This window comes from Bufo bufo, chromosome 2 (assembly GCF_905171765.1).
Source record: "Bufo bufo chromosome 2, aBufBuf1.1, whole genome shotgun sequence".
Lineage (NCBI taxonomy): Eukaryota > Metazoa > Chordata > Amphibia > Anura > Bufonidae > Bufo > Bufo bufo.
In genome coordinates, this window is record NC_053390.1 from 505,145,511 (window position 1) to 505,171,870 (window position 26,360).

At 43.2% G+C, this 26,360-nt stretch overlaps 1 protein-coding gene across 1 annotated transcript in view; it reads right to left on the reverse strand.

Annotated features, from left to right (window-relative positions):
- Window positions 1-26,360, reverse strand: part of TMPRSS9 (transmembrane serine protease 9) — a 331,091-nt gene that overhangs the window by 294,870 nt on the left and 9,861 nt on the right. The window contains exon 2 of the mRNA XM_040417828.1: window positions 8,872-8,936. The gene's annotated coding sequence lies outside the window, so the exon portion shown is untranslated. The remainder of the gene's footprint in view (window positions 1-8,871; window positions 8,937-26,360) is intronic.

Below are 26,360 nucleotides of genomic sequence, written 5' to 3' on the forward strand. Positions count from 1 at the left end.
TCTGTTTCTGATATGGTTGCTTTGGTGGAAAGGATTGCCCAGACTACGAGTGAGTGGCATGCAGTAATTGACTTGGCAAATGCCTTTTTCTCCATTCCAATTGACGAGAGCTGCCAAAATCCATTTGCTTGCACCTGGGAAGACCAGCAATATGCACCAACAGTATTGCTTCAAGGGTATTTGCATTCTCCAACCATTTGCCATGGACTCATAGCGAGAGATTTGGAAAACATACCAACACCTTTGACCTGCAACATTTATCATTACATTGATGACATCATGGTGGTGTTGACAGAATGGATTTTGAACTAGGGGTGGGCCATAAAAAAGGACAAGGCCTTCCCAACAAGTGAAATTTCTTGTGATCATGTGGCATGGACCAGAGAAAACAATACAGTTCGGGACACCATTGCAAACCTAAAAGAGCCTACTAATGTGACAGAGGCTCAAGCTATAATGAGACTGTTCGGACTCTGGAGGTCATTTGTGCCTCATCTGGGACTCATTTTACGACCTATGATGTAACTTTTCTTGGGAGAAGGCACAGGCAGACGCATTGCCCCATGCTAAATATGCCATTCAGGCCCATAACCGTCTAGGGCCCCCAGACCAACCATTCATCCTGGATATGTCAGTGACTGACCATGGCATGTCTTGTGCATTATGGCAAAAGGCTACTACGCCAGGAGCACCAAAGGTTACAATTTGGTTCTGGTCTAAGCAGTTTACACTAAAAGTACAAAGAAAGTACAGCCTATTAGTGAAGCAACTTTTGTCAGCCTATACAGCTTTACAACAGAAGCCACTACAGGACTTCAGCCAGTCACTGTTCGCGCAGATCTACTGATCGCTAACTGGGTGCGTCAAGAAGGCCTTGCAGCTTGTACGTAAGTTGCCCAGGAGCAGACTTTGCAACAGTGGAAGTGGTATTTGCAAGAAAGAGGAGGGTTAAACAGACAGACACCCTCAGCTGTCACTCAACAACTTGCAGGTTTAGTGGGCTTTGAATCACAACAACCTGAGGAGCCTCCACTCTAAGTTGAAGGAGGAGGGCCATTCCTGGAAGCTCATCCTTGTGACCAGTTAACTGATGAACAGAGACAAAAGTGCTGTTTCACAGATGGCTCAGCCAAGGTGACATACAACAGGTGTTCCTGGACAGCTGAGCTATTCAGCCCTCTACAGAGACTATCTTGTATGAGATAGTCGATTCTGGATCAAGTCAGCTAGCAGAACTTATGGCTATACTAATAGTCCTTAAAGAAATGGAAGATGAAGTGTACAGCTACACGGATAGTTGGGCTGTATTTCAAGGTCTTTCAAGGTCTGACTACTTGGATACGCATATGGCATCAACCTGATTGGGCAATAAAAGGCAAGGCACTCATGGGGAGGCGCATGTTGTATGGAACATTGGGATCAAGGAAATAAAAGGACAATTTATGTAGATCATGTCAATGGATAAACTAATGCATCTGGGAATGTTGTTGCAGACCAACTCTCAAAAGGTTAGAAAAGTGAGTAGAGAGAAGTTGACAATCCTTAGCAGGTGGGTCCATGAACAGAGTGGCCACAGTGGAGTTCAAGCCACTTACAACTGGGCAAAACACAAAGGAATTCCTTTGACATTGAAAGACGTATAGAACACCATGGCTAAGTGTCTAGTGTGCCAGGAAGTCAGGCAAAGACAATGCAAACAACCTCTGGGCCAGTTGCATTCTGGACATTTTGGAGGTCAAGTTTGGAAAATTGACTTAATTGGACCTCTTCCAGTAGGTACAGGTCATATCCACTACTGTGCTACAGCAGTGCATACCTTCTCTGGAGTGCTGCTCACTTGTCCTACTAAACAGACAAATCAAGAGACTATTCTGAAGCTGTTAAAGCAATTGAAGATGCATTGGATACGCATATGGCACTCATTTTACAGGTCTCAAAATTCAAGAATGGGCCAAAGAAAATTATGTGTGCTGGATTTACCACATTCCCTATCACCCTCAGGCAGCAGGACTCATTGAAAGGATGAATGGTTTGCTACTAAAAAAACAAATACACAAACTTACACACACACACACACACACACACACACACTGAGAGGGTGGGGCAGGATACTTGGGGAAGCAGTCTTTCTCTTGAACAACAGGGTAATAAAAGATCACACCCCATACATATCAGTGATTGACAGATCTGTATGCAGACACAGGGAGACAGGCTTTACTTCAGCAAGTACTTATTAGAACAAAAAAAGGTCCTTACACAGGTTTCAAATAAGATTTCAGTATGTAGCCCTGAGTGCAGAGAATGGGGGTGGGGGGTCAGACACTAGAAAGGAAGAGCAGAGTACAAAAAAGCACTGGAAGTTTTACACAGGCAACCATTTATTAGTGATGCCCAACATTGAGCTAGAATCTTGTTGTCATTTTGAGGAAACGACCCACAAGGACGAATTAGGGGAGCATTACGTTGAAGTGACCTTTTAGCAATGGGACCATCCTCAGGATAGGTCATCAGATCAGTTGGGGTTCAACACCCGGCAACCCCGCTGATCGGCTGTATGAGGAGAGAGTGCATGCAGTGTGCACGTGCCATTTTCCTTCTCTTTTCCTGTTCGCTGCTGCGAGGATAGGTCATCAATATTAAAAAACTGGACAACCCCTTTAAACCTCTCTCCAGGTTCTCTTTAATGTATTATGACATAGCTCGTGTCTCAGGTACCGACAATGGAGTGGTTCCTGGAAGACTTGGCGGAAAAACCATGTGTGACAAGCCTCTCCCCAGTGGAACACCTGCCTAGAATTCTAGTCCAGCACCGGACAATGTTGACAGAGCCAGGGAAGACCCAGAAGCAAAGAACTAGTGGAAACAGGCAGAACATGGAAGGTCACATTTTCTCCATGGAGTACACGCACACTCCAGAGGTTCAGTGATATAATGTATATAGAATGTAAGAGACCTCCCATTAGTTGAACTTACAATTAGAGACATTGCACTGGAACGCAGTACTGATCCACAAAGGCCTGATACAGGAAGTTTCCTGCCGAGCCAGAGTCTAGGAGGGTCATCAGGGTGAGATGTGTACCTTCAAATGACAGTTCCACAGTAGTAGTTAGTTTTGGAGAGGAGGAGTCTTTAACTAGGGCCACCTCTGATGGACTATAGGTTTGGGAGTTTACTGGCTTTTTGGGGCAAGCACAGAGGAAATATCTTTTTTCCCCCCATAGTACAAGCAAAGGTCATTGGATTTTCTATGCCAACGTTACTCAGTAGACAACCTAAGCCTGTTCACCTGCATGGGTTCAGGACCCATAGTAGTGGAGGGTTGAGGGAAAAAAGACCTCTGGAATGTGGGTGCTCTACAAAGAGGTCTTCACTCATGTGAGAGCTCCTCAGTACATTCCTGTTGGGCATTTTCATACATATACAATATTATCTAATGACATTATAATCAAAATGAATGCTCATCTCATTGCCTTTAAGAATAAGATTCAGCCTGAACCAAAGTTTTGTTATGTGGCTGAAAAAGCCAAGATGAGTTCATGGCAAGTTCAGTCTATATAAAAAATATATATATAATAATTGTTGAACATAAATGGACATTGTATTTAAAAAGTTATTACTATAGATATGAGACCATCTGGTAAGGAGTATGCCAACTCCCTAAAACATGGAGGGAACAAGGTTACTTGATAAGGATTCATGTCTTTATCGCACACCTGCTGTATGAGCTTCAATTTATATATACATAATTATATTATATATATATCTCTGTATGGTATATTTAGTTTACAACATATGTTAATCAATAATTCATATAATGTGTTATCTATGTGTAACAATGTATCGATTTATATATATGTTATACCATGTATTTACTATTTAGAAGAAACAACTACAGAAACAAGTAAGTTTAAGTTAATTGGATTTCAAAACAATAGTTACTCATGGGAGTACATTAGTGAAATCTACAAGTTCCGATGCCCAGCATCAAAGCCGCTACATAAAATTTTCATCAAGTCAACCCATATTTCAAAAAGATAAGAGAAGACAACTCTCCAACTAGTCCAGGATATAGGTAATTAAAAGTGTAAGGAAAAGACCTTCCTCAGTGATTTATGGTAGAAAGGTCATTAAGGTCCTGTGAAAGTATTATTAGATATTTAATTTTAATGCTTAAAAAGTTGTTATATTCACCTACAGTACCGCAGTGCCATCTGGAGTCAGATGGGCAACATTATATTATTTCATTATTTGCTCTATACCATTTTAGGAGTTGAGATCACGTCATGATGTTATTAGCATGCAAATACACCCACCTTACCTGATTGGGAATCCCTAATCTAAAGGGGATGATTCTTAGATAAGGGGGGGAATAATTATTCGTGTGCAGAGTAGCATGGGAGCGATCAAGAGAAAGGAAGGAGCTAGCAAGAGAAAAAAAAGCTAGCTAGTAGAGGAGAAGTTGAGGTCTATCAAGATGGAAGCCATAATGAGATGCGCTATGATGGACCACCCAGCTTTCCTAGGAGCAGAAGTGAGATTCCTGCTAGGACTTGGTAAGAGACACAGAAAATGATATTTCATTTTATTAAGACTAATTTGATAGTGTGGGTGAAATTATACCATCTAGATTGGCGAATAAATAAATGATTAAATAAATTGATCATCTCCATATTGAGATGTAGTCTTAGGATATTGTGAGGCTTCATTCTACCTGCAGAAGAATCTAGACTCATAATTTAGCAAAGCATTAAATGATTGCTTTTATATATATATATATTGATAGAACATTCTTCGCCAAGCTAAGTGATGGATTCCCACAGGAAGGATTCGTTCCAAATCCTTCCCATTTAAGATCCTAGATCCCTGTTATTTGTCTTAATAGTCTTACCAAAGTCACATATATTTGAAAATAGTCCAGGATGGGACGGAAGGATACAGTTATCTCTTCTAAGTTATATCCTTGGATGGATTTGCCCATGCCTGAAGCCATGTGATGTGTAGTTGGTTAGAGGGGGGCAGAATGTATTTAGCATTCTATAATGATGTCTAGGATTAGACATGCCCATCTTGATATCATGAGGTTTTCTCTGAACAGAAGTAATGTATATAACTTATGTTCCTACTTTGATATCCTAACCTAATAATAGCTTGTGTATAATGTGACAAGTTATTTCCACTCACATGTATTGTTAAGCTTGTAATGCTTTATATTAACGCTATATATATATATATATATATATATATATATTCATTTGCATGTATCATTGTGTTTATTTACTTATATATGTTTATAATCTTGTAACCAATAAATCTGCATATTTTTATAATAACTGTGTATTGTTGTATAATGCAGAACTACATTTTATCATTAACGTCATCTCACGTCAAAAAGAGCTTATTTATCTGAGGAAATAGTCGGACTCAGATGTGAATTGTATCAATTAGGTTGTCTACAATTCACCAGGTCATGATTTTAAGAATTTATGACAGATTTTATAAATTTTATTTTTTTATGGTTAATTATTTTTATGACCATAATTAATAATTCATAATTGAATTATTACCACCCGACATTCCAGGAATCATAGATCGATTTGTGTGGCTAGAGACACCAATGCATCCAACCTGCCAATCCTTCCCAAGAAGCCACCACTTGAGCCTCATTATTCCATCCCAGCTCTGAGGCCAGTGTTCTGAACTGGATGGTGTATTGGCCCACCAATAAACTGGCAAACGCATAACAGAGAGGAAGCAACAGAAATGGTACATCCGAGCTCATCGAATACCATCAGGAAGTCCTTTAGGTGGTTAGTAAGGGAATAATTCCTCTCCCACAGTGGGTTGATCCAGGCCAGTGCCTCTCCTAAGAGGTGAGACATCATAAATGCAACCTTGGTACAATCAGTTGGAAACTGGTGGGACAGCAGCTTGAACTGCAGAGTACACAGGTTTATAAAATCACATTGCTTAGGATCTCCATCATACCGTAGAGGAGCAGATAAGCGTAGTCTAGATCCAGTCATGGAAGCCGCTTGTGGCGGGGGCACAGGCGCAGGAGCTGCTATGGAAGGCCGCTGTACCGCTGCTACAGCAGTCAAAGAATTCAGGCGGGCATTAACATTATATAGATACGAGAGTATTTGTTCCTGGTGTTCACGCTGACGATCCATCTCTTGGAATAGCTCAGAGATCCCTCTTGGGTTTTGGTCAGCAGGTTCAATGGCCTGAGCTTACTGTAACAGGCAGTGGGCATGGACCCACTCTGTCAACTAACCAAGTTTGATTCTGGGCTGAACCTAAGGGTGTTCTCCTGGCAGTTGCCTGGTATTCACCCTTTAACCCCTGTACAGGATCTGGAATTCGCTGCAAGGAACCAACCAGCCGCTACCTCTTGGAGTAGTCCTAGTGTAGTTGGCTGCTGAACCAGGGCGGTCAGAGACACCGATGCAAAGCACCATGGAATCAGACAGAAGATGTAGTCTGAATGCAGTCCAAAGTCTAGGCAGGCTGAGTATGTATGTATTCTTGTTAACAATTCCATAGTTGGGGCAGGCAGAGTATCTGCGTAATCCAGATATCAATTCCAAATTCAGCGCAGGCGGCAAGAAGAAGAATCAATAGTGAGGCAAGGTACAGTTATGGTATACGGGTAGTTAGACGAGAGATCACACCTTAGCTGGTTGCTAAAGAATAGACAACAGTGGTCCACAGCCCAGCTAAATAGGAAGACTGATCAGCAACTTAACCAGCTCCTGGACAGTGGCAGGAGGAAAGGTTTAACTTTTGTAGTGCTGAAGGACAGTTCACTGAGCATTAGTCTGAGTTCACACAGGGAGAGAAGAGAGACATCCGTGCATGCCCAGGACAGCAAGACAGTGGCAGGCACAGACCTCCAGCATGACACTTGTCTTTATCAGACCAGAGAATCTTGTTTTTCACAGTCTGGGAATCGTTTAGGTGCTTTTTTGCAAACTTTCATGTGTCTTTTACTGAGGAGAGGCTTCTTTCTGGCCACTCTGCAATAAATCCCTGATTGGTAGAGTGGTGCAGTGATGGTTGACCTTCAGGATGTTTCTCCTATCTGTACACAGGATCTTTGAAGCTCCGCCAAAGAGACCATTGGGCTCTTGGTCACCTCTCTTACCAAGGCCCTGGTTACTTAGTTTAGTAGGATGGCCTGCTCTAGAAAGAGTCCTGGTGGTTTCAAACTTTTTCCATTTAGAAATTATGAAGGCATGCTCTTGGGAACTTTCAGTGCAGTAGAAAATTTTTGTACCCTTCTCCAGATTTGTTCTCTGGGCTCTACATGCAGTTCTTTCCTCCTCATGGCTTGGTTTTTGCTCTGATATGCATTGTCAGCGGTGAGACCATATATAGAGGTGTATCTTTTCAGATAATGGCCAGTTAACTGGATTTATCACAGGTGAACTCCAATCAAGGTGTAGAAATATCTCAAAGATTATCACAAAAAATGGGAGGGGCTTAATTTCAAGTGTCATAGCAAAGGGTCTGAATCCTTATGTCCAGGTTTTCCCTTATTTTATTTTTATTTTTTTTATAAATTTGCAAACATTTCTAAAATTATGTTTTCACTTTCTCATTCTGGGATATTGAGTGAAGACTGATGTGAAAAAAAAAAATGTTATTTTTTTTATTTTAGCATAAGGCTGCAACAAGTGTGAAAAAGTGAAAGGGTCTGAAGACTTGCCAAATGCCTTGTAAGTATTTGCACAAGCAGTGCATCTCATAGGTGGACTATTTATAGGCATAATTATTCTTTATGTCATTAGAGATATCACTTGTTCAAAATCTCCTTCTATAAAAATGATGGAAGACATTCTTAGCTTTGGCTACATACACATCTGTAGCTGTAATACCTGACGGATCCCATTCACTATAATGTCGGTACAGAATATTGGATCTTGTAGAAGTGCCAGAAATCTAGAAATCTGTGTCATTTAATTGGTAAATATCAGGAATCAGGTAGTTTATTCCTATTGGCTGCAAAACAACACTCTACAGCCAACAGTCAAAATATTCTCCAGTTAGATTGACAAAAGCTGTCTAGTATCTACTTGGCAATGTGTCTGTAGATGAGTACACGGACATTATAGCATAGTAGAAAAAATAATAAGCCTGTTTTCTGAAGAATAATTAAACTATTGGTCAAAATCCTTTAAATTGGGAGAGATAGGATCAAGTCATACAACACTCAAAAATTTATGGACAGACTGTAAATAATGTCATAAACTCCAAGCAATTAAATGGTTTTAATGGGTTCCTAATATTGATGATCCATCTTCTGGATCAGTATCCAGTAGGTGGTTTGACTTAAATGGAAAATGAACTGCAGTAAACCAGCATGGTCACTTCACTCTGAATTGAGCTGTGCTTCTGGCTCTATTCAAACTACTAGCACATACAGGGAACAGTTGATTGGTGGGGTGCCAGGTGTCGAATCCCCAGCTATTGGTTATCAATGACCTATCCTGAAGACAGGTTGACAATATTAGGAGCCTGGAAAAACCTTTTAATTCTATTTCATTAGACATACACAACAACACAGGTCTATTCTAATAGCTTAATTTTCTTAATATCCAGAACTATTTTTGAGATCATATGAAAAAAATATAAATGGTGTAGGTTTGAACCCGTATCTGCCGCTGCAGTGGACGCATCACTAGGGATAACAGCTAATTGCTGGAGCTTAAAGGCAGGCCCATGGAAATCACACTGCTTTCTATTTTTAAAAAAAGTAGTTAACTTCTTAACACAACCCTTTTAAGTGATTGTCCACTTTCTGACTTTTGTATATTGTCCTTCTAATTCATTTTACTGCACTTCCCCTTACATGCTTTCTTGTGGACTTACGTTTGCCTTTGAGAATATAAAGCTCTATTGCGTGTTCCTGTTATTTCATTTGTACTGCATGGCAACTGCAAGAAAAACAGAGACAAACACGTCAGCTCAGGATCCGCAGTTGGTTGTGGTTTGGGTTTAAAATAGCATGAAAGTCCATGTTTGGCTGCATGGAAATAGGCAAATTATTTTAAAAGGTTTGTTCCGAATGTGAACACTTGAAGGGTAGGGCTGCTTGTTCAGGTCTATTCCTTCAGTTTTGGATAACAAAACCAGGAGTGAATTAAAAAAAGACGAGAAGTCATATGGTTTCTCTTCTTTTATGATCCACTCCTGATTTTGGCTTCCAAAACTGCTTTAAGAAACCTGAATGTGTGGCCGTACCCTAAGTGTAAAAAAATGTTCTGTCCACAAAACAGAGCAATTTTTGAAAAAAAATATAAGACATTAGAATATATCAGTGCTCAGTATATTGGCATTTACCCGGAAATGATAAAGAAATAATATGAATAATAATGCTTCTCTATTTGTGCTGTGGAATATGAACTTTTTTCCATCCGCTTAATGTATACAAAAAAAATGTATACGTTAAACAGATACCTCAGATTGATGCTATATAAAAAAAAAGTATACCTTTTATTACTGGACTGTGCAGGATACAAGAACGTGGTGTGCTGCGTTTTTGTTTCTTTTTTTTCCTAATGTATACATGTAACAGAGGTATAAAACGAGATATGAACCCACCCTTAAAAGCATTTACACTCAAAATGTAATGTTGGGCATAAATTAGTAAATCAGACAAATTGATTGTCACTATGGAATCGGATTCTCGGTAAAAGTGTTAATTTGTTATTGATTGAACATGTTGACAGACTGACTATTTCTGGAAAGGTAATTAGCTAATAAAGGTGAAAACAATACGGTTAGCATTTTTGCAAAAACTGATGCCACAATAAAACACTAGCGGCAAGCAAATTTTTCTAAATTCATTTCAGGTCCGATTCGGTCTAATCAGCTATTCGGTTTAATTCGGTCTGTATAAATTTGAACCAAATTGAATATGCCCCAATTGCCCTGAAACGTTGTGTATGACACTCTGAGGTCTCCTAGGACTGTATCCAACCCCTTTCAATAGCTTTAACAACAGGACAGTATTAGTAATGTTAAAGTTACAGTGATTAATATGGATTTGGGTAAAAGGATGGTAACAAACAGCCTGTTTCAAAACACACTGTACTATCGAATTTTTTAAAATTAGAAAACGGTCCAAAAATCATTCCTTTTTGGTGGCAGATACTTTCTACTCTGTCTTCTGACTGAAATGCAGGAATGATGAAAGGAAGTTACAGATATAATACTATATACATTTTGATACATGCAAAAAAATATATTATATCACATTTGTTTCAGCTTTACAATCCGTACTCTTCAACTGTTTTAGCACTTCAAGATACTAATATTCTTTGTTAAAATACACCAGTTGCTAGTGGATAATTGTGAATAGAAAATGCCGCAGAGTCTAATATTTCACAAAAGCCGTAACACTCATGATCTTTGTGCACACTGTGAAAAGGTACCTTCAATGAAACCCGACTTCTGCCATTGATGATTCTGGAAATCAGTACAAAGGTAAACAATACGGATGATCTAATAGCCAGGGCATGTTTAATAAAGTGAAGGGTCAAGAGTATGACAACACAACAGTATCCTATTAACAGTACTACATATAAGAGGGTGAAGAATTTATAAATTGCCTTGCTCTTATAGGATCAACACTTCTGTGCCATTGCCTTGCTGAATCTGTTCCTTTTCATCTCCAGCATGCCAGAGAAAACACACTTCTTTTTTTTTTTTTTCCTTTCCATATTCCAATAGCCATAACTTTTTAAATTTTCATTTCACATATTGAACAGTGCCTATTTTATGTGAGACAAGATGCATTTTTTAATGGCAACATTTAATTTACCATGTCTTGTATCGGAAATCGGAAAAACAATTCTTTGTGGGGTGAAATTGAAATAAAACACAATTCCGGCCAAGGTTTTGATATTGCAACGTTTACCGTGTTCTAAAAATGACATGACGGTGATATTGGTTATCTGCCGTCCGACCCCTAACTCTACTCCAATCCTTACCATCCAATCCCTCATATCCTACCTCCACCCATACCTCCTCTCTAACCTGCCCCAAATGATAGACGGACACCAGGCTTGGAATAAATCGGCCACAGCAGCCGTCTTTTATTAACATATAAACATAACATATAATAAATAACAATTCTCCCCCCCGAGGGGAGGTCCTTGAAGCCTCAAAACAACTGCAAATACCCCACCGGGTAAGACATATTGCCTCCAGCCGTTGCCCACCAGCTCAGAAGCACCACTGAATGGCCCCTTTTAAATCCGTCACCACTGGGAGTCCAGCCCCAACCATGGAGCCCTCCCAGCATCCTCCTCTGTGAATCTGACCAACTTCAAGGACCTCCCCCCGCCACTGACGCACCGACTTGACCACCTTAAGTCTGCGCGTCCCTCCACAAACGCAAGGCTACTTCAATCCCCTCCTGGATTGCCAAGCACCACATGTCCAGGCCAACCGCATTTAAATGCACACCATCCGCCCGCCAAAACCCCCCTACACCCTTCTCAAGTTCCATATGCCTCACTGCCACCGCCCCATTCCTGGCCATAAACCTGCCCATCGCCCTATTTACCTTAATACGGGCCCTGTTCACCCCCACCACTGAACGTGCATCCCTCCAAACCATCCTAGGAACAATATCCGACCAGACCGTCACCATCCGCGGGAACATAGCCCATATCCGCAGCAAATCAAATTTAATACCCTGCAGCAACTCGCAGAACGGCCGCGCCACCAGGTCATTACCGCCCACATGCAGAACCAACACTTCGGGTGCCCTATCCTGCCTCACAAACCTGTGAAACTCAGGCAACACCCCCCGCCCAAACCATACCCCGCCGCCCTAGCCATCTTACCACCACCACAGACCTCGGGAGCCCCAACTGCTGACCATCCGGCCGAACCGCTGCCCGGACAGCCCCCCAAAAGACATAAGAATGCCCGAGGATCCAAACTAGGGCGGCACTGTATCTGTAACGAAAAAAACAACAAACCCAAAGCAAACAGTAATGACATTGCGTATACACCGACTTCCTACCCCTCCCCCCCGGCTGCTCCCCTATAAACTGTGCAATCGAATGTACGATCTAAACCGCATAGATTCCCACCGCCCAATCCTCTTTATAATCTCGTCTCCCAACCCCCACCTCGCTGCTTCCGTTGCCGTCCCAATTATAAAAGAATGACTCGAGTACCCCTCAGGCCCCAAACTCAACCGAACCAGACATTTCGAAAAAACCGCCGCAAACTGAAAACGCGACAAAAAGGAATCATCCCCATGCACTAACAACGGCAACATCCCGCTCCTCCTGCCCCCCCAGTAGTCCCGTAAACTCATCACCGGGCACATGGCGCAATCCGGGACACCAAACAACACCACTCTCCGCCCCCGTCCTTCAGCATCCGTCTTAGACCGACGAATAACGAACTCCAGCCTGTCTTGGAATAACTCCACATCCGCCCTCTGTAACCCCCCAGCCTTACGCACTGACGGACTAACCAACTCCCCCACCCGTAACGCCCCAAAAAACGCCAATGAAAAGGCCAAACGGAACAACCGGACCTCTGAGTCAGAACTACACACCACTCCCAGCTGCTCCCCCAGTTTCAACAACAACCCGAAGGACACAGGTCTCCTGTTATCTCCCCCCGTACCTGCCCTGCGCCACCCCTTCAACGCCCGCATAACCAAGAATGACTTAGTCACATCTGGCCGTTGTCTACATTTAAACCCGAACGCCAATCCGGCCATGCAACTATTCATCTTTGCCACGGACCAACCTTCCTCTCTACAGTGACCCACAAACAACAGCATCGGGACCTCTAGCTCCCCCTCCCCAACTCCCAACTTACTGCACCAATCCTCCCAGTACCGCCACCATTTCAAATACAACTCCCACGTCCTAGGCGCCAGCGATGCCTGAATGAGACTTGCTACCGTTCTTCCAGTACCTCCCAAAGACAACTCGGGCATTCGCTCCCAAACTCTTCCGTGCCTGGAGCCAACTGCCGGAAACGGTCCTACTGTGAACGAGAAAGAGCGTCAGCTATGCCATTATCCACTCCAGGCACATGAACCGCCACCACCCACGCATTGATCAACAGACACTCCAACACCAACCGTTGCAACAACCGCACCACCAACTCTGACGAAGCTGACAACCCATTTATCGCCTGCACCACCCCCAAGTTATCACAGTGAAACCGTACCTTTCTATCCCGGAACACTTCCCCCCATAACACCACCGCCACCACAATAGGAAACAGTTCTAGCAAAGCCACGTTCTTCACCCAACCTCTTTCCACCCAGCTGTCCGGCCACCGCCCCGCACACCATTGCCCCCGGCAATAGATCCCAAAACCCTCGCTCCCTGCTGCATCTGAAAACAACTCAAAATCAAACGAATTCACCACATCACCCATAAATAGAGAGCGACCGTTATAACATTCCAAAAAGGAACCCCATACTCTCAAGTCCGCTCTCAACTCCTTCCCTAAACGCACATAGTGATGTGGTGAGACCACACCCGCCGTTGCCATAGCCAACCTCCTACAGAACACCCTCCCCATAGGCATAATCCGGCACGCAAAATTGAGTTTACCGAGCAGCGACTGAAGCTCCCGCAACTGTAGTTTTTTCAAACGACACGCCCTAGCAACTTCCCCCTTTAAATGCACTAACTTATCTAAGGGCAACCTACATTCCATCCTATCCGTGTCAATCACTATCCCTAAAAAACTTAACTCCGTGACCGGCCCAACCGTCTTCTCCGTGGCCAACGGTACACCGAAAACCCCAAATAACGACTCCAAGGTATGCAACAACAAGGCGCACACCCTGGAACCCGATGGACCCATACATAGGAAATCGTCCAGGTAATGAATAATAGACTCACAACCCGACGAATCCACCACCGCCCATTCCAAAAATGAACTAAACGCCTCAAAATACGCGCAGGACAGAGAACAGCCCATACGCAAACACCTATCCACAAAAAACTCCCCCCCCCCAAAAACACCCCAACAAGTGTAAACAATCTGGGTGAACCGGCAGCAATCTGAACGCAGCCTTGATGTCAGTCTTTGCTAATAGCGCCCCCCTCCCCAACTTCTTAACCCACTGCACTGCCGCATCAAATGAGGTATAAACCACCGAACACAAGGCGGGGTCTATACCATCATTGACCGACAAGCCCTTTGGAAAAGACAGATGATGAATAAGCCGAAACGTATTCATCTCCTTCTTCGGAACCACCCCCAACGGTGACACCCTTAAATTCGGCAATGGTGGGGCCGAAAAGGGGCCTGCCATCCTGCCTAGACTGACCTCCTTACTAAGTTTCCAACGCAGACCTCAGATTTTTTCTAACCAAAACCGCTTCACCCTGAACAAACGGGATCCAAAACCCAACTGAAAAACCTTCCCGCAATAAAACTGCCGCCTCCCTATCCGGATATCTGTCTAGGAATGCGCCCATCCTTCCCAGACGTACCGGCGTCTCCCCCTTTGCTATAGAAATCCCCCCCCTCTGTCTGTTACCCCTAAAGCACCGCGTCGCACCGTGTGAACCTCCGCACACCGAGCACTCGTGTTTAAATTTACACTTTGCCCCGAATTTACATGTTCCGTCATTAAATGCGAAACAAAGCCCCTTTGCTGAAGCTGCCGCAACATTGGGCTGCCCACCGCCTCCTGCCTCCCCCCGATAGGACTGGCCCTGTCTCACCGGCGCGGTAACCTTCAACCACAAAGCTATATCCTTGTGATCCCACTTAATTTCGGGCCGCACCGCCTTCCGCTGCCGGAACTGTTCGTCGTACCGCAGCCACGCTATCCCCCCATACACCCTATACGCCTCCCCAACTGCATCCAAATAACAAAACAACGCCGAACAGCACTCCGGCGCCTTCTCCCCAATCACGCTCGCTAATATCGCGAACGCCTGCAGCCAGTTTGCAAACATCCGCGGTATTAGGCGGTATCTTCGCTTCTCTTCCTCCTCTTTCTTACCCTCATCCCGTCTCGCCCTATCCAGGTTAAATTTGTCTAAGGGAAGCAAAGAAAAAATCTTTACATACTCCCCCTTCCAAATCTTTTCCCTCACCTCCTGTTTCAAATGTGCCCCCAATGGGCCCTCAAAGCAAACATATACCTCCCCTCTTGCCCTATCGTCCATCCGAACCGTCTCGTCCTCAACCGCGCCCCCCGCCTGCACCGACGCCACCGCAGACCCCACACCTGAACTGGCCCCCCAACCGCACTCGCTCCCCCAGAGGGCCCGGACACCCCCCAGGCTGGTAACGGAGATGCCCCCCCATACCCCAACCCGCAAGCAAACCTGCCAGCCCCCCTAACAATTGCCCCAAACCCCTGCTAACATCTACTGGGGACCCCCCAACACCCCCAGCCCCCCCAACAAACTGCGCTAACGTTCCCCAAGAGGCCTCACCTGGCTGCCTGGGTGCTGTGTCCCCACCAGCCGAAGATCCGGAATCCTGTTGAACATCCCTCCGCGTCGCTGCCTCTTCATCCAGTCCCCTAGCCAGGCCCAGGCTAGAGACGTTACGACATCCATCTTCCCGGGCTGCAGGTGAGTGGGCGGAGCATCCTCTTCCTGGAACTGTAACCACCGAAGCCAGGGGCCTGCCGCCGGACACCATTTCAACTGCAGCAGCCCCGTTCCTCCCGATGTCCTGCACACGCTGGGGGGTCACAGCCACCGGTCCCAGGCTGGAGACCCCCGCACCTGGTCCCTCTCCCTCGCCGTCTGTCATTGAAGGACGAGGTGACCGGGCCCGGCCACCTCGCAGGCTCCGCCTACTGGTTGGATTCCTCCCACGCCAGGGAGTAACGGAGGAAGCTTTCCCCGCTGACCCCCGGCGTGGAGGGTCCCTTGAGGGGCTCCGTTTGCGGCGCTGAGCCTTAACAGGGGGCTGAGCCGACTGAGAAGCCGGCGGGCTGTAGCGCGCCGGCGGCCTGGCCCGCCGCGGCCGGTTTAACACTTGCTGAGGCCCAGCTGGAGCCTCAGCCGCCCCCTGGAGCATCTGCTGCACCTGCGCCTGGATCCAGTCGGCGCCGCAGACCTCTGCTGCTGCCCTTAACCGAGCGATGGTCTCCTCCAGCTGTTCCATGATGGTTCTCCAGCTAAAATGTCAGGTACCAGCTCTCTCCAGGATCCTAAAAAATGGCCCCCGATCTTCCCTCAGCTTCCCTATTTAACCCCTTAACCACACCCCTTACACTCAAACCAACCAATCCCCCACTTTCCCAATTCCTCCTCCCATCCCCCCTAAACTCCACCTAACCTCCTAACTGGGGTCTCCCTAAACCAAACCCCCGTCATGATGCCCTCCCCTAAGGCTACGCCCTCAGTCCGGCCATAACTTAACATCCTTATTCTGCGGGTCAATACAATAATGGCAATACCAAATTTATATAGTTTTTATTTTGTTTTATTACTATACAAAAAAAGTTAAAACCTTTGAAAAGAATAAAAAATTTCTTTGGATCACCATTTTCTGACAGCCATTACTTTTCTATATTTCTGTCTACAGAGCTGTACAGAGCTTGTTTCTTTTGCAGGACGGAATGTAGTTTTTATTGGTACCATTTTTGGAGTACATACAACTTCTTGATCACTGTTATTACATTTTTTGGGGAGGACAAGGTGACTAAAAATGGCAAATCATGTGTTGTTTTTTCTTCTGTTACAGTGTTCACCACGCAGGAAAATAATTTTAATAGTTCAGACATTTTCAGATGCGTTGATACCTGTTATATTTAATTTTTCCCTTGACTAGAACTAAGGAATCTAGGACAACAGCTGAAAAACATCCCCATTGCATTATGCCTTCTCTAACAAACTTTACAGTTGGCACAATGCAGTCAGGCAGATAACGTTCTCCTGGCATTCTCCAAACCCAGACTTGCCCATCAGAGTGCCAGATTTATCACTCCACAGAACATGTTTCCCTGCTCCAGAGTCCAGTGGTGGTGTGATTTACATCACTCCATCCAATGTTTGGCATTATGCTTGGTGAGGTAGGGATTGCATGCAGCTGCTCAACCATGGAAACTTATGTCAAAAAGCTTCTGGCATACAGTAGTTGTGCTGATGAGGTTTGGAACTGGAGGTATTAAAAGGGTTATCCCATGATTAATGTAAGAAATGAAAATCAGACATCATATAGTCCATGATAACCACTTTCTAGCAAAGCTAGAACCAGTCCTGTACCTCACATGGATCCAGAGATCTCCCCATTCATTGTTAGATTTATATGAAGCTAGCAGCTAAAGTCCATGCTCTCCCTATCACAGCTCAGGAGGCAGTTGAAGGTGGCACTATACAGATAGATTTTATTGAATAAATCAGTGGCTATGAATAATTACATGCATTTACAAAAGCATTCAGATCCCGGTGCTGTTTGAAAACTGTAGAATATTTTTTGTGGGACAACCCCTTTAAGTCAGCAAAATGTTGGTACTGCTTCCTCTGAAATGCCTCACAAACTTTCAAACTATGAGCTGGACTAAAATCATGATGCATTTGCAATAATGATTCTCATAACAAATCATTTGAATCAGGAACATCTCAGCCTCTCAATTTACAGTACAATGCACGAAATTTGTATAGATAAAAGGTGATCTACCAAAAGCTTAAAGGAAACCTGTCACCGGGATTTTGGGTATAGAGCTGAGGACATGGGTTGCTAGATGGCCACTAGCACACCCGCAATACCCAGTCACCATAGCTCTTTGTGCTTTTATTGTGTAAAAAAACCGATTTGATACATATGCAATTTACCTGAGATGAGTCAGAGCTGGAAAATATGACTCTTCTCTGGTCACACAAGTAAGATATGACTCTTTTATGTTAATTTGCATATGTATCAAATCGTTTTTTTTTACACAATAAAAGCACACTGAGCTATGGGGACTGGGTATTGCGGATGTGCTAGCGGCCATCTAGCAACCCATGTCCTCAGCTCTATACACAAAATCCCGGTGACAGGTTCCCTTTAAAGGCATATTCCCATCTCAAACCGATATGGCATATCCACAGGATGTGCCATAAATGTCTGATAAATGTAGGTCCCACCTCTGGGACCCGCACCTATCTCTAGGAATAATGCTGCAAACCAGTTAATACATAGAAGGGGGCAAAACTTTTGGCCCCAAAGCCAAATGCAGCCCATAATGAAGTTCTGTGTGGCCCACAATCATCAGGACACAGCTGTGAAAAGATGGACACATCCTTCCAGTGCAGAAAACTAAGTGTTATCATACACAAGATACAATAAATGTCTGTTAGCCTTGGCAACCTAAAACAGGAGACAAGGTAGAGAGGTGACAGGCAACTCCTATTCTCCCGATGGGAGTCCCAAAGGTGGGGCCACCCCATACACTGTAGATATGCTACACATTTCTTATATAGGAATAGCCCTTTAAGTTTAATTGTGGCCAATCTGACAATGTGTCCCAATACCACAAAAGGTTCTGTACCTGTGCTATAAAGTTTATATAAAAAATAGACTTCAGAAACTGTATATGACTACGTTAGTTTTTCCGGAAAAAACATTGTCGTTGGTACTGTGCTCCGATGCGAACACTTGATTTAAATAAATGATAGCATTAGGTATATTACTAAAATCATTTTTGGAAAGTATATGAAAAGGTGGAGAATCATCATGTGTAGCTTCAGAGCTAGAAAACACAAAGAAGTCATTCATAGCCTACAATGCAAGGATAGACAAAGGATCACTTATAAGATACAGTTCTGCCCTATACTTTTACAGTATAAATGACTCACAGATGATTACAAGTGAATTTAAGTCCAAACGACTAGGAATGCATCTAATCAAAGCGTTTTTGGTTATGTATGATGTTTGCCTTTTTTCCACCATTGATGTCTCATAGAAACTTTTAAATAAATATCTATTGGTAGGTCACTTAGTCGACCTGACCCCTTTGTCATGAGCCTAGGACACTGCTCCAGTGTGTCTGCATCTCAGCTATGTGGGAGGGAGTTTGAAATAAAAGCTATTTTCAGATAAAAAGAGGCCTTGAAGCTAAATATCATCAGACAAAAGGATGAGGCAGGATCTCTTGCTGCCATATTATAATCTCGATCCTTTCAGGAACAAATGCTTTTGTCTGAAAACAGACAGAGAACTGAAAACCCATGGGAACTCCTCCTTTACAGGATAATTTAACCATTGCAGCCTTGAGAGCCATTTATTAGTGAAATAAGAGTATAAAATGTCCATAAAATAGACTGTCTCAAGTTCACTCAGCCAGAAATGGTGCCAATGTTTACTCTCCTACCTGACCTTTATATTTTTTTATGTGAAAAGGTAAGGCATGTCTTTATTTTTCACTTATCCAGATTTTTTTAGTATTGTATGCTCCACTTCTAACAGTAATTAAAAGTACTCAGAAATTAGTACAAATGACAAGGTGTCACGGACGTTCCTGCGACAGGTGGAAGGAGATCTGTGAGACTGGCAACACGTGGTTTGATCTGACATGTTTTCCGTTTGGATCAAATGACGTCTGTGTTGTTTCTGGTGCTTGCCACACCTTGTTTCCCCAGGTGTGCCTATTATGGTCATTTCACCTTCTCTATATATTGTTGTTTCTCCCACTATGCTATACGGTTTATAGCTTCTGTTGGAGTTGTGGATAGCTGGTGTGTGGATCTCGGCTGAGTTCCTGGTGCTGCCATAGCCACTTGAAGTTAAGTGTTTTCTTTCCCTTTTGTGTATTTGTATTAAGGCCTGAGGGAGACTCCTGTTCGTCCTTCCTTTTGGAGGAACAGGTAGTCTTAGTCCTGACATTAGTACCAGGGTCTTGGGACACTGGGTATTCCAGGTGTATGAACTCACCTACCTCTGGGGTATGTTCATACTGGTAGTTAGTCAGGACTTTGATTAGGGTTTTACTATGAGGTGTCCATCTCCTTACCCTAGTTACCAGGCCTTATTCCCTCACCCCTTTCCCTCCTATGTTCGGTGTGGTGTTTCCCTCCCACACCCAAACGTGACACAAGGCCAGGGTTTAAATGTACAACATAATGGAAACCACAGAGGGGGTCCCAGACTTAGGACCAACTTCGTTTGGACTGTATTTTGACTGTACTTGATTACTTTGGGGGGAAACAAAGTTCGCATGCAGCTTCCCCTGGCAAAAAAAAGCTGATCAGAGGGGGTTGGAGCACCTCTTAATTATTTATTATATTAATTTTTTAATTTATTAATTCATTTATTAATATTACACTTAGGGGTAGATTTATCATCTCCTTTGCACCTGAAAAGTGGTCACAATCTATGTGTTAGCAACTTTTGAACTGTGACTTTTTAAACAATTGTCGCATCTTCCACTTTTTCCACCGCACTCACCACTTTTCAGTAAGGGTGTGTGACAGAGACGGGAAAGGACGTGGCCAGCAGCCGCGACAAATTTATCTTCATTCATGCCAGTTTTCTGCAGCAAATGAACCCAGAAATCTACAGCAGCTCAGAGCTGCTGTTGATTTCTGTTTAAGTGCACAGACTTCCGGAGGATGCACCTAATTTATGATCAGTTCACCACAATCAAAACAAATTAGTGTGCAGGTTTTTAAACTTTCTCAGCTGCAATCCCAGAAACAGGAGAAGGTACGTACTCCTATAAGATTCAACTAAAAACGCATAGGTATGGGTTCGTGCTAATTGTTTTTCTCCTAGAGGAATGTTCACAAGCAGTCACTCTCCTGGAGCTGTCTCTCCTTATTCCTGGCTTTCAGCTTCCTCGATCCCTGAACCGACCGACAACAGAAACCTTTTCTTCCTTCAAAAGGACATACATATAGTACAGACTCGCAAACAGACAGGTTCACCGTGCTTTTATTGTACTTACAAGAGCATTTCTTGCCACATCACATATAAAAAGTTTTTCTGTGTATCTCTGCAGACAGTAAGTATGCTATGTAACTTTCTACTTACTGTCAGCGCTAAGACCTGGCAGTGCCGTTCTCTGCCCTCTTCCCTGCTCTTAGTAAATAAGAGAAAAGTGCAGGAGAGAAAGACATGGACAGAGTCAGATAGGTTGTAACAAAGCCGTGATAGGACAAGTATAATGAAGCAGGGTCTGGTAGTGAGTTAAGAGGCAGGCTGAGAAGCCTCTCTGTGTTCCACACAGTCATCTTCAGAATTCATTGAAACGGAAGATGGACTCTCTTTAGCAATGCTCACAGTGTTGCTAAGGGAAAAATCCTACAACCTGCTTTCTAGTAAAGGAGGATTTAGATGCACAGCTAATCGGGCAGATTATCAGGAATGAATGTTCCTGCAAACGCTCATTCCCGTCAATCTACTCATATAAATGTGCCGCAGATTACCCGATGAAACTGTTGTTAGTGCAGGCACATACATCATCATTTCTGGGCAGCAGATCGTGCTGTCTAAACAGCGATCTGCTGCCCAGAAACAATGTAGCTGTATGAGGACAAGGAACAACAATAGTGATCCCTTGTCCTCCTTCTGTGAAGGTGATCACTGCATGTAAATCCAGAGCTTCACCTCCACTTAGGGCTTATGCACAGGAACGTATATTATTTCCGTGTCCATTCCGTTTTTTTTGCGGACCGTATACGGAACCATTCATTTCAATGGGTCCACAAAAAAAGGAAGGTACTCCGTGTGCATTCCGTTACCGTATGTCTTTATTTCCGTTCTGCAAAATAGAACATGTGCTATTATTGTCCACATCACGGACAAGGATAGTACTGTTCTATTAGGGGCCAGCTGTTCTATTCCGCAAAATACGGAATGCACACAGACATCATCCATATTTTTTGCGGATCCGTTTGCGGCCTGCAAAATACATATGGTTGTGTGCATGAGGCCTTAACGAGCAGCCCACTATCAGGAACGACGCTTCCTTCCCGACAATTTTCTGCTCATCTGCCTGTGTAAATGTGCCTTAAAAAGAAAAATCTTTCCCTAATAAAAATAAACTGAAATGACAGTTACATTTTAAAGCTTTATTGGACAAATCATGATAAAAACAATTAAGGTCTAGTTCACATTTAAGTGATTTAGTCAGTGATTTCAATCAGTGACTGTGAGCCAGAACCAGGAGAGGAGGTTGCAGAGAGATAAGATATAATGGAAAGATTTGCAAGATTGCAAGATTTGACCCGCGCCTGTTTTTGGCTCACAATCACTGATGGAAATCACTGACCAAATCATTGAAGTGTGAACTGAGCCTAAAAGCGTCAAAGTACACAGGGAGTCTCTGAAATAAAATCAATCCCTAATAGCTATGCTTGTACAGCTCTAAATACAATGTTGTAAATTGAAACAATAGCGTGCTGAAACAGCATGTATAAGGCTGGGTTCACATCACGTTTTATGCCTCCATTTGACGTACAGTTGCAAGAAAAAGTATGTGAACCCTTTGGAATGATATGGATTTCTGCGCAAATTGGTCATAAAATGTGATCTGATCTTCATCTAAGTCACCACAATAGACAATCACAGTCTGCTTAAACTAATAACACACAAAGAATTTAATGTTACCATGTTTTTATTGAACACACCATGTAAACATTCACAGTGCAGGTGGAAAAAGTATGTGAACCCCTAGACTAATGACATCTCCAAGTGCTAATTGGAGTGAGGTGGCAGCCAACTGGAGTCCAATCAATGAGATGAGATTGGAGGTGTTGGTTACAGCTGCCCTGCCCTATAAAAAACACACACCAGTTCTGGGTTTGCTTTTCACAAGAAGCATTGCCTGATGTGAATGATGCCTCGCACAAAAGTGCTCTCAGATGACCTACGATTAAGAATTGTTGACTTGCATAAAGCTGGAAAGGGTTATAAAAGTATCTCCAAAAGCCTTGCTGTTCATCAGTCCACGGTAAGACAAATTGTCTATAAATGGAGAAAGTTCAGCACTGCTGCTACTCTCCCTAGGAGAGGCCATCCTGTAAAGATGACTGCAAGAGCACAGCTCAGACTGCTCAATGAGGTGAAGAAGAATCCTAGAGTGTCAGCTAAAGACTTACCAAAGTCTCTGGCATATGCTAACATCCCTGTTAGCGAATCTACGATACGTAAAACACTAAACAAGAATGGATTTCATGGGAGGATACCACAGAGGAAGACACTGCTGTCCAAAAAAAACATTGCTGCACTTTTACAGTTTGCACAAGAGCACCTGGATGTTCCACAGCAGTACTGGCAAAATATTCTGTGGATGGATGAAACCAAAGTTGAGTTGTTTGGAAGAAACACACAAGATTATGTGTGGAGAAAAAGAGGCACAGCACACCAACATCAAAACCTCATCTTAACTGTGAAGTATGGTGGTGGGGGGATCAGAGTTTGGGGCTGCTTTGCTGCGTCTGGGCCTGGACGGATTGCTATCATCGAAGGAAAAATGAATTCCAAAGTTTATCAAGACATTTTGCAGGAGAACTTAAGGCCATCTGTCCACCAGCTGAAGCTCAACAGAAGATGGGTGTTGCAACAGGACAACGACCCAAAGCATAGAAGTAAATCAACATCAGAATGGCTTAAACAGAAGAAAATACGCCTTCTGGAGTGGCCCAGTCAGAGTCCTGACCTCAACCCGATTGAGATGCTGTGGCATGAACTCAAGAAAGCGATTCACACCAGACATCCCAAGAATATTGCTGAACTGAAACAGTTCTGTAAAGAGGAATGGTTAAGAATTACTCCTGATCGCTGTGCACGTCTGATCTGCAAACTACAGGAAACATTTGGTTGAAGTTATTGCTGCCAAAGGAGGTTCAACCAGTTATTAAATCCAAGGGTTCACATACTTTTTCCACCTGCACTGTGAATGTTTACAGTTGAGTGCGTTCAATAAAACATGGTAACATTTAATTCTTTGTGTGTTATTAGTTTAAGCAGACTGTGATTGTCAATGGTTGTGACTTAGATGAAGATCAGATCACATTTTATGACCAATTTGTGCAGAAATCCATATAATTCCAAAGGGTTCACATACTTTTTCTTGCAACTGTATACATTAGAAAAACAAGGATACAAAAATGCAGCACATCACATTCTTGTATCCTGCGCAATCCGGTCAAAAAAAAAAGTATATATATTTTTTTACAATGGTATAAGAAAAGTATACTCTATGGAACTCTATGGAGAACGAATGCCATCGTATGGCATCAGTCTGAGGCATCCATGTAACTTATACATTTTTTGTAAACGTTAAACGGATGGAAAAAATGTGATGTGAACCCAGTCTTGGCAGAGTTAAACTGCCCCCAACCCAACCTGCATCTGCAGATTGATAGGACAGCTTTTCTCCACTGCCTGCGCTCCCTCTCACCACATTTACCTTCATTTGTGCCTGATTTCAGCCACAAATGAGGACAGAAACCTACGGCAGCTCTGAGCTGCCATAGATTCTATTCTAGAGCATAGCCTGCTGGATGATGCACCTAACATTTGAGGAGGCCTGCACCTCGTCATAAATTAGGTGCATCCTCCGGCAGTGTAGGAGATTTTCAGGACTTGTAGTTCAGTCATTAATACTATCAGAATGTAAACAGCTCAGTTTCTAAGTTCAATCCATTTGGTACGAAGGTGTTTAAATCAAATAACCAGCGGCTTTCTGCCCTAGACATTCTCACTATATAGTCACCTCCCCACCAGTCAGGTCTAATTCTCTCAGTGACACATACACTCATTATCCCTGAGAACTGACCGACTTGATGTTTCTTATAATGTCTAGGTAGCAGGTGGCCCTCACAGCTTTGCCTGATGTTATACATATGTCAGTTAATTCTCCTATAAATTTGTTGCTTTGTGAGTTAGGATTGGCAACAAGAACAATTAAAGTTCCATTTCTGGTTTTGGCTTATAAATACTTATGCAAAATACTGATCACATACAGACTGTGTGAAAGTGGCTTATAAGAGTCCTTCTGTCCCACCTCTTTTAATAATCTAGTCGCCCACCTTTGAAACCTTTTCAACTCTTTTATAGGCTTTTTACAATGTGAATAATAGATTTATCTCTCTTTTTTACAATAACTAGAACTCCAAAAAGCCAAAGGGCAAGGATCAGTGATATATTTTAAGGAATTTAATGTAACTTGTGTTATTCTAAAGGAAATGTGAAGCTTGGCAATGGCTCACTAGATACCAATGGCACCACCTACTGTTTTTTCTTTTCCTAATTTTGTGTCCACCTTTCTGAGGTGGTTGCACATGCTCAATTGAAATCTTCAATTGTTACCAACCATATCTTCTGTTAGAAGCAGTGGCAGTTACTGGCGACAGCTGCAGCAGAATGGACATGTTCCCTAAACTGCAAGCCTGAAATAAATCTAGCAGAATAGGAGCAATGAATGGGGGTATCTTTGGTTGCATGTGAGGCACAGGGCTGGTTCTAGCCTTCTAGCAAGAGAGATTGCCATGTACCAATGATGTTTGATTTTTTTTTTACATCAATCATGGCATAACACCTTTAAGTGTAGTGGAAATGGCAGGATGAACCTTAAACTATTCTGGTAGAGACTTTAACCAGGAGGAAGATGTGAGAGGAATTTATAAGGTCAAAGACTCCATTTGAACCAGTGTTTTCATGTCAACATGTGGATGCCAATCAACTAATGATGTGATGTGGAGAGCAACGTAAGGCTGCCCGTATGCCATGCAGCCCGGCAGAAGTAATTGTCAGGCTACACCTGTACATGCTATTTGAAACAAATAGCATATAATCGGTGTGGCCTGGCAAGTACAGCTTCACACTTAGTGGTAATCTGCATGTGTATCATGCTGCTAGGCTGTATCATGTACAGGTACTGTAGCTGTATAGGACTGTACTGTATATTTGGAAAACCATGTTCACCAACAGATTTTGGTCTAAAAAGGTCAGACTTAGCTAGCCTGGCTGGTTCATCAACCTGGATAAATTTAGTGAGGAGGGGTATATGGATTGGTATGGCAGTCCAGCAGTCAAGGTCTAGTTTAATGCAAGGGAGAAGATAAGAGAAAGTCGCCTGGTAAAGGGAGGGACGTAGGGAGGTAAATTAATTTACAAGTATTTCAAAGTAGAAGAAAACCAATGAAACGGAAAATGAGAAGATATTGAAGAAAGGGAACTGAACAGTAGTACATAGTTAGATAATGTGGTGTACTGGGCTGATTCAAAGAGTAAGTTGTGGAGGGAAGCAACGTGCTTAGCAAAGGAAAAACAGCAGATTTTCTGCTTAGATGACTACCTTATGTTCTTGGTTACCAATAGCAGTCCCTGAAATAGCTGTATTATAGCATAATGAATGAAGGAGAGGATATAAACCGTGGGAGGGGCATTCCTGGCGAGTATCA